Source organism: Nannospalax galili, unplaced genomic scaffold (assembly GCF_000622305.1).
Source record: "Nannospalax galili isolate Female #2095 unplaced genomic scaffold, S.galili_v1.0 scaffold334, whole genome shotgun sequence".
NCBI classification, from domain to species: domain Eukaryota; kingdom Metazoa; phylum Chordata; class Mammalia; order Rodentia; family Spalacidae; genus Nannospalax; species Nannospalax galili.
The window spans coordinates 3,896,364-3,906,327 of record NW_008336888.1 but is presented as its reverse complement, the minus strand read 5'-3'; the positions used below and the strand labels follow the sequence as shown (position 1 = coordinate 3,906,327).

The window sequence follows — 9,964 nt, the reverse complement described above, 5'->3', positions numbered from 1 at the left end:
ATTAGTTAAATTTAGACTATGTTGTTTTTTAGAATTCTGTCTTTTATCTGGTTAGCCTTGTCTAACTCATGACCAGATGCAAAATGTTTTATTTACTTTTAAAAAATATTTTATGTCTCATTAGTTTAGCCCTAACATTTTTACATACTTATTTTAATTGACACAGTTTTTTTTTTTATCAAGCATTTTCTGCTCAAGGACTTGGGACTCAATTCTTTGGGACTGTTCTTGGCTGCTTTGGAGTTGGATAAGGTTGATGAAAGGGCTGCATGGGTCCTTCTCCAGGGTTCACACTATGGGGAAGTGAAGTATATGGCATTGCTTTGGATGATCCAGCAGCCCTCTGCAGAAGGAGGTGGCTATGGTGGTCATGGATTGGAATCCCTTAGTCAGCATTATTTGAACTTTGAAGGCCTAGAATCTAGAAGACATCAATCACAAATGCACAAGGACCAAAATCACAGCAAAATTACAACAGCAAGATCCAGTCTTCATATGCCTCAGGATCCAGTCTGGGAAAGATGGGACAACATCATTGTTGTATAACAATTTTTGAATTCTGGAAGAGACACATCTAGTTAAGCATTAAGGACACAGGGGGTACTCAATAAAGGTTTTGGCTAATAGGCACAGGTACTTATCTGAAGTTTATTTTGGAGGTCCCTTTTGAAGAGAAAGTCTAAGTCTTCAACTGACTTACTGCTCCAGTAGGTTTCTCTTCCTTCTCATTGTGAATGCTTTCTGAAAAATAAGGCTTAATCTTGGCCAAGTGCACCCAGTTAATAATTTTTTGGAGTTTGCCATTTAGATTGGCTAAAAGCTAGTGCTTTAAATGACAGTTATTGCTTTGGTTATACTTTCCTTTAAGATATTCAAGACCATGTAAATGGCCACCTACTAACCCTTTGTTTTTATTTTTGCAGTCTGTCAAGACTCCTTAATGGCTACTCTTAGAGACTTAGAGAGGCTTTTCCCTTTATCACTTGCACCATCCACAAGGATGGGTCAGGGTCCCAAGGACCATGTTTTCATTTGGAAGCAAAGAGACCATGTCCCTTTCCATTGAGTCTTCTCCCTGCAGGATGTATACTGGTTAGAGACCAATCTCCAGAGACCATGTCCTCTTTAAGAGGAGAGGTGACTTACTAGAGGGTTCCCATTATCCACTGGGTCCTAGCTGACCTTGGAAGGCAGGGGCCAAAATATTGGCTGTTTCATCCTTATGGGTGTAGGCCTCCAAGCTTCTGTTGTTGAACATACAGAAAGACAGCTTTACCAGTCCTGTAATTTTAACTTCTGTGTAATATTTAGGCAAAGTTTATACAAGAACTCAGTTTTAAATACACCCTGATTTTGCTAGGACTCTGTTCCCCAAGCAACTAAGGTCTAACACAGTTATTAAAACCACAAGTAATTATCTTGATACATTTTTGCATTTTTAAACAGTTTTTGTAAACCTTACCATGAGCAGATCAATATGATCTTAAGAATTTTAATAAATTTTAACCATCAAATATTATCATACTTAAGTCTCATCCCCCCAAAACATCATAAGACTTACTCAGCCCCTTTAAGCTTCCTGTGTGGGAATGACTTTTGGGGTATACCATTTCAATTGGTTTACAGTGTAAACAAGTTTACTAGGCCTTAGGATCCTCTTGTAACTTAAATATATAGCTTTAATCCCTCATGACCCTTTCTTTCCCTCAGCCAAAATTAATGTGTGTGTGTGTGTGTGTGTGTGTGTGTGTGTGTTGTGAATAACAGCTCTGCTTGCAAATATTCATTGAAAGCAATGGATTATCCCATTTGTGTTATAAACAGCAGGTGGGATTGTACTGATAACAACTTTTTGTGGTTGTGTATGCTGTTCTAGGTCAGAAGGAACATAATGTTCTGATAAGACAGTTTTTATTTTTCTTTCTTATTTCATGCTGGATATATGCTTTCAACAAAGAAGACCTAGGTTCTGCACACTATTAAAGCTCAGGGTGGAGGCCAACCTTGGCCAGTGAAATTCTAAGTGTCAGAAGTATACAGGACTTTTGCTAACACCAGTAGAACATGCCTCTATAACTGGAGTTTGGTAGTGGTCACTGCCATATACATGTTTAAGCTCTATCTTAACCAGAGCTCAGTCTTCAATGGGGTGGGGGGCAGTCTTCAATGGGTAAAGCTAGTTTGAAATACTGATATCAACAGAGAGGAAAGGGCCTTCCTCAACAGGATTCTGTTCACAGCTTCTCAAAAGAAGGCAAGCAGGAAGTCCAAGGTGAAGAGTCAAAGGAAGAAAGAGTCTGTACTTGACAGGAAATAGTGGTCCTGGCAGGTAGGGAAGGCAAAATGTTGGAAGCAAGATGCTGAAGCCAAATATCCTATTATTATAGCTTTGACTTTCCTTGTGAGTGAGGTTTAGCATACTTTTCATACGTTTAAGAGCAATATGAATTTCTTTTAATCATCCTTTACAAACATTTTAATTAGTCTATGATTTTTTTCCTTGTTGATTTCTTCTCCCCACTCCTCTTTTGACATAGGGTCTCACTATGTAGCTCAGACTGGCCTGCAATTCCTTGTTGATTTCTGTTGCAAGAACTCTTTCCCTGAGGAAATGTAAATCAATATCTACTCCCTCTTTATGGGGCTCCAAAAACAAACCAAAGCACAATTCCACCAGAGTCCATCTTCAGAAACCAATGAGTTTATTGAACTTACTTACAGAGCATAGGTCACCCCAACTTACCCTAGCATCAATGACAACTTCCCCTCAACTGCAAAGATAGAGCTGCCCCTTCAGTTAACCTTTTACACTCTGTACCCTAACATCTCCTGAGCCCATGAGCCCATGTGAAGCTTGGGCAGAACCACAAACAGCTGGAAGGGAAGCGTAGGAAGGAGCAGCCAGAACCTCAGGTGAGGGTCCAGTGACCCTCCCTAATCCCTTCTATGAGGGACCATCAATAACCAACAGGCCTAATCTCGGGTTTCCAGCAAGTAGTCATAGTTGCTCTGATGGACATGACCATTGTTATGCTCAGAGGACAGTGTTCTACAATTTCTAAAAAGATTTTTTATGTATTAAGAAAATTAACTCTTTGTATTATGGATCACAAATATTTTTCCAGCTTATCAGTTGTTTGTTTTAACCCTTCCTCCTTCCTTTCCTCTCTATATTATTTTCTTTCTTTTCTTACTTTCTTGCTTGCTTGCTTTTCTCAGTCCTAGAGATTAAACCCAGGTCTCACACATGCTAGGCAAGCACTCTACATCCTAGCCCTTTATGTGCTTTTCCATACAGAAAAGTTTAATTTTCAGATAGCCAAATGTATCCATTTTTTTAATTTTGGACTTATTTTCCCCCCATTTTCTTCATACATAATACATTTAGAAAAGCTTCCTCTATTCTTTTTGTGTGTATTTGTATATATGTTTGTGTGTGTGTGCACATGTGTGGAGGCCAGAGGTTGATATTTGGTGTCTTCCTCAGTCATTCTCCACCATATTTTTTTGAGACAAGGTTGCTCACTGAACCTGGAGCTTGTTGATTTGGCTAGATCGGCTGGCTACTAAGATCCAAGGAGTCTCCTGCATCTACCTCCCCAGCACTAGGATTACATGTATGTGCCCACTGTACCTATCTTTTCATTTGAGTGCTGGAGATTCAAACTCAGGTCCTAAACCTTAAGGAGCATGCCCATGGCTTAGGGTCCTATGCTCTGAGCTGAAGGCTGACTGGAGAGGTGTGTGACTAAAAGGCCCACCCAGGTTACAAGTGAGGATCCAGAGGACAGCTCCTATGAGGAGGAGGGATCTGAGACCAAGGTGCACAGGGAAAGACTTCAGTTTTCGGTAGGAATCAAAGTCTTAGAGCAAGTTACTTATTGTTCTGGAGACTTAGTTTCCTCATTTGCCAAAACTTTATAGGATTGTTGTGAAAATTATATGTGAACCACTGGGCCCAAGACAAGACAAATTTGTTAAAAAAAAGACTGGGTGACTGTTGTGTTATTTAAAGGTTTTAAAAAATCCAATTTATTTGTTTTATTTGTATGAGGGGGACACACATAGCAGAGGTTAGAGGACAACCTACATGATTTGGTTCTTTCCACCATATGAGTCCTGGGGACCGAACCCCAGATGTCAGGCTTTGCCCTTACCTGTTGAGCCGTCTTGCCAGCCCAGTTGTTTTATTTAGAATGGGATTTTTATAGAGATCTGTAAGAAGTGTTTGCAAAGTAGAAGATAGTACCTTGGCAAAGACTTAGATTCAAGAAAAAAGAAAAAAGAAAAAAAAAAAGATTTACAAAAACAAGAGTTATTATGGAGACAACCCAGCGCAGAGCTCAAGAGGGAGGAATCTAAATCCAAACTAGCCTGGTGCTCACTTGCTAGCATTTCATTATCCCTGTTTGAGCAATGGGGCCAAAGAGATACCTTTGTCTAGGGCTGCTGTGACCATCAAATAGGCTGCTATCTGTGAAGTGCTTAGACAGTCACAAGCATTAGGAAACAGGGTATTGGTAACGACTTGGGTCTACTTTTTTATTTGTTTGACTTTTGTTTTTTGAACCAGTGTCTCCCTGTAGCCCCAGCTGGCCTGGAACTCACTATGTAGACGAGGATGGCCTCGCTCTTACAGCCTGGTCTACACAGCAAGTTCCAGGCCAGCTGAGGCTAAGAGAGAGTGGGCTAAATGCAGTGTGGTAGCCTATGCTTGTTCATGAAGAAAAGTGCATTAGTGGAAAAACTCCTGAAATCCAAATAGCTGGGAATTTAGGAAATAACAACATTCCAGTGTTTGGTTTTGATAAATGTGTCATAGTAACAGAAAATGTCAGCATTAGAAGAAACTGGATGTGGACTATACGGGAGCTCTATGAATGGTCTCTGCAAACTTTCCATAAGTTTCAAACAAGAGAGAACTAGAAAGAATTTTTGAAGGGACCACAAATATAAACAATTATCAATTCTTTCAAGACAGAACAATGTGTGGGTGATCTGGGAGTTCTATTGAAACTCTACATTAAAAATTCAACTCTTAGCTGGGTGTGTAGCACACACTTTTAATCCCAGTACTCAGAAGGCAGAGATAGGAAGATCTCTGTAAGATTGAGGCCAGCCTGGTCTACATAGTGAGTTCCAGGCCAGCAGGTGCTACATAGTGAGATCTTGTCCTAAAAAAAAAAAAAAAAAATTAAAAATTCAACTCTTCGGCAGAAGAGATGGTTCAGTGGGTGAAGGCCCTTGTCAGAGGGCCTGACAACCTGAGTTTGATCCCCAGGGCCCATGGTGGAAGGAAGGAACTGAGTTTCACAGGTTGTCCTCTGACCTCTACGCATGTGCTGTGGTACACACACAAATAAATAAATAAATATTAAAATGAAATAAAAATATCAACTCATCTGCTTCTAAGAATTGAAACCATAAATCATAGCATCACTTTCTACCCCATAAATTTACACAATTATAAATTATGAATTTACAGTGGAAAAAAAGGCAGATTTTTAGCTCTTTGGTGATGATTCGTTCTCACTGGCTCACAGCATCGGCCCTGTACTAGAATACTTACTAGTCATTTAGAGCTTAATGTGGGTGAGCCTATCTCTGGCTTGGCTGGACCTGCTGACCTCTTAGCTAGTACTGGAACATTTGACTGGTGCACCTTAGAGGTGTTTAGCTTTGTCTTCTGTTTTGTTTTTCTTCAGCTTGCCCCTTCTTTCATACTTTTTATTTTAACAGTTGGGGCAGCAACCTGTTCTCCTCCTGGGTGGGTCACAGGCAGTTTCGGGATGTTTGCCTTTTTATTACACCTCAGCTCCTGGCTGCAGCCCAGGAATAATCCACTGTAGAAAGAATATCTGAGCCCCCAGATGGCCTGATCAGCTAGAGCACTCCCTCCGAAAACTCATGTTCCTCTCTTATCTTACCATCCCAGGTCCTTGAACTTGAGTTTTCTCCTGTTATTTAGACTGAGAGCTTGGATTACTCAGAGTATGAGAGAAAACTGTGAGATCTTTCATTTAAAGAAGCTCTTACATGCACCTATTTGTAGTGCAGTGCCATGTATAGAATTTAGCCTCTAATATTTATAAATGCCTCATGGGTGAAAGCAGTGAACAGATTTTGTACTAACTGTATGCTAAATAAAAACTTCACAAATGTGTCAAAATAACAAAAACCTTGACTCCAAGAATTAAATTAATCTAGGCTAGCCTGGTGCCATAAGTCTGTAATACCCAACTACTTGGGAGGTTGAGGCAGAAGACTCCCAAGTTCAAGGTCAGCCTGAGCAATTTAGTGAGATCCTGTCTTAGAATAGAAGTAAAAAAAGAGTTGGGGATGTGGCTTAATGGTAGAGTGTTTGCCCAGCATATATGAGGCCCTGAGTTCAATTCCCCAATTCCCTGTTCTAAGAGAAAGAAATAAAAAAGAAATAATTTGTTTTCATTTACCCACACCAGAAACTTGTAACTTCCAAAAAGCAGAAATATATATTAACCAATTAGTAAGTATGCAGTCTTAACTTTAAAGTATAATTGAGTGTTAACATATATGAAACCTATAGTCCATAAAATACATTTTTTTAATTACAAAAAGATCTAAGCTAGTAACCTTTTCAAATTTATAATGTTGTGATAGATTCTTTTTGATCTTCATCTACCCACGTTCTCCTTAGCTTACAAGGCCTGTCATTACCTTCAAGGCAAATTTATAGAAAAATGAGAACCTGTCCAAGACCTCATTAAAAAGAAACATAAAACCTTTTAGGTTGATTAGATGTTCTGCCTAAGAATGTGGCACAAGTAGAATTATTTTCTTTTCTTCATTTCTAATTCCAAATGCTGAGACTTTACCTGGTATATTCACCCCTTGACAGGGCATCAATGACAGACCAAAGAAATGATTCCACCCAAGTCTAATTTGATAAATCAGTGAGTTTATTAGGTTTACTTAAGGAAGCATAGAGTGACCCAAAGATAGCTGTATCACCTAAGAGCCCACCCTAACCTGGGTGACAGACACCTCAAGGAACTTGCATGCCTGGAGTTTCCTGACCAACTGGCTAATGGCTCCAGTTAAGAGAATCTCCTCCCCTGAGTAATTGTTTACTGCCTTAATAACCTTGGGGAGGAGACTTAATGATTTGTTGAATCTTAATCTTAAGTTTTTGAGCTTCCTTGGCCTTGTAACTTTCATTAAGCTTCCTAAATCATATGAGCCTCTCTCCTCCATCCAGGAGACATGCTTCTATTCAGAGCAAACAGGTACAGAACTCCTGGAAGGAAGAGTGACTATATGTTAGCTCCCAAGTAGGTGAAAGGCTGCTTTGACCTGGTTGGTAAAGAAGGATGAACCTCTCTGGAAAAGTGACCTGTAAGCTGAAACTGAAGTCAGGATGACTTCAGAGAATGTGACTGATGTGGTCACATAAGACCCTTTACTCAGATGCTCTGTGTCGCTCTCTTGTTTAATAGTCTTTGATCAAGGAGCTGTGAGTTTCTTGTTACACAGCACTTTGCAAAGTATATAGCCAATTCTGCCTGCTATACTTTAGTGCTTTGTGGAATATTTGTTGAAGGCACCAGAAGGAGCCACTCATGCAAAAAACCTGCAGATGGATGCCTTGGGAGGAAGGACTGGCAAGTGCCAAGGCTTCAGAGCTGTGTGTATGTGATCAGGGTCTCCATACTACATGTTTCCAAGTACATCATTCACCCTTCAGGCTACTAAATGACCTTTCTGGGGGCTGAAGAGATGGCTCAGCAGTTAGGAGCACTGGCTGTTCTTGCAGAGGACCCAGGTTCAGTTCCCAGCACCCACATGGCGGCTAATAACCATATGTACCTCCAGTTCCAGAGAATCTAACATCCACTTCTGACCTCTGCAAGCATTACATGGACAAGAACACTTGCATATGTACAGACAAAACACTCATACACATGGAACAACATCAAAAAAAAAGGTCTTTCTTCAATTCTGCAGCTATAACCTGGCTTCTGCACATGGTAGAAAGGTCACAATGGAGAGCTGAGTGGTAACTGACACCAGAGAAGAGAGTAAGATCACGCCCCACTATTAATGAACCTGCATTTTATTCTAAGCTGAGATAGAAAGCAGATGGATAATGGTCTGTCATGAACACATAGATTGAATAACGTGATGTTTTCAGCCATAATAAGATGACATTAGCTTCATTATTAGAATGGATAAGGCGGTCAAATGAAAGGTGTGAGACCATTTGGCAGTCCAGGTTAGAGATAATGGCACGACGGCTCGGATTCTGGAGGCAGCAGCAGGAAGTGAATGTGAAGTAACTGTGTATTTTAGAACCCACGGTCACATTCACTTGTAGTATTTGTGCCTGGCATCTGCTGGTAGCTTCTAACTTTGTTCTCCATAGTGTGTAATCACTAACTCTTAAGGTCATCCAATGTGTCAGAGTTGAGGGAGCTCTGGGTGAGCTCCTGTATGAGAGTACACAATTGCATAAGAAGTCTGGGTTTATTCAGCTTGGATTACAAAGTCATGCTCATAAATGAAACAAAGAACTAGAAATTTGTGGATATATTTATTTTTGGTTATCAAAAGACTCATCAATAGGAAACGAAGCCATAAAATTATAAATAAAACTATCGAAAGTCCTCAAGATGATATGTGCTGTATCATAATGACTGCGTTCCCATAGTGATCTCACAAGATATGCAAAAAACCAGGCCACTTTGCAGTCAGCACACGACTATGGATTGACAATAAGCCAGTCGGTGGATTGTGGAGCCTGCCCACAGCTGCAAATTCCTTCCAATAGGCAAAACATCCCATCAGAAGCAGAGAGCTACAATCAGCCACAGAATTCGGTACCTGCAGCACAACTGCATACACATCTGTCAGAGATTTAGGAAAACAGAATTAAAAAAAAAAAACAAAAAACACTGAGCACATTGAAAATAGTCTAAGTCCAAGATAAAGCTCCAGACCAGACAAGCAACGTTGACAAGATCACACTGGTGCAATTTATCCTTGACCCTGCGTCATCTTCAGCAATATCAAGATGTCTACACTTTAAAATACAATGATGCAGGGCTGGTTATGCTGTGGACTTGAACCTGAGTAATGCCTTTCAGTCTGATGCTCCAGTACAGGGTAGGTAGAAGGGTACAACAACACCTGCTTACACTGCTCAGAAGAAGCTGGGCTGCTGGGCAAGACATGCCACAAGACAGACAGGAACATGACTCTGGAATGCTTGGAAGGAAAGCGAAGCCCATAAAACACAAGTTGGTATGTCACAAGTAGACTCAGGGTGGCTCTACTCAAGCAGACAAGAGGAAGCCAGAACCATAAAAATTTTGGAAATGAGTTCTATGGACAGACACAAACCTGAAAACAGCTTTTATATGGCAACTTAGAATGGCAGAGGTTGCCAGGGATTCCTGCATGGGCTTTGGGGATCTCAGGAAGATGGGGTGAGTCCTGACTCTGCCACCCTGCTGGGCCACCCTACTGTCTCCTTTAGGCTGTCTGGGTCTTAGTTTGCATCATCTGTCACCAGAGGTCATTTCTAGGTGTCTGTCCTGTGAGTTACCTTCAAGTAGCATCTGACACAGTGCTGCTGTCCTTCTCTGGACTCCTTTGGCCTCCTGTTCTCTGGATCTCCTCCCACTCTGGCTACTCTTTCTCTCCTCCACTAACTATTCCTCCTGTGCTCATCTCTTAAATACCAGTTCTTCCCAGCACTTTGTCTTGTATCTCACACTCTGAACAATCCTGTGGACATCAATTCTCTTGTTGTACCTCATCCACTGGACCCCAAAAAGACCACCGAGGACCCAACACACCAAAATGCAAAAGCAAAGGTTTATGGTTTATTCAGGCTTAAACTCAGGCTCTCAGACCTCACCAACTCAACGGATCCGTGCTGAGAGCCCAGAGTAAGGGAGAGTGGAGGCTTTTACAGGTTTTAGAC

The 9,964-nt window shown here is 40.9% G+C and overlaps 1 pseudogene; it reads left to right on the top strand.

Annotated features, from left to right (window-relative positions):
* The first annotated feature begins 1,968 nt into the window (after nt 1-1,968).
* LOC115070093 lies at nt 1,969-2,107 on the top strand (annotated as a pseudogene).
* The last annotated feature ends 7,857 nt before the right edge of the window (nt 2,108-9,964 follow it).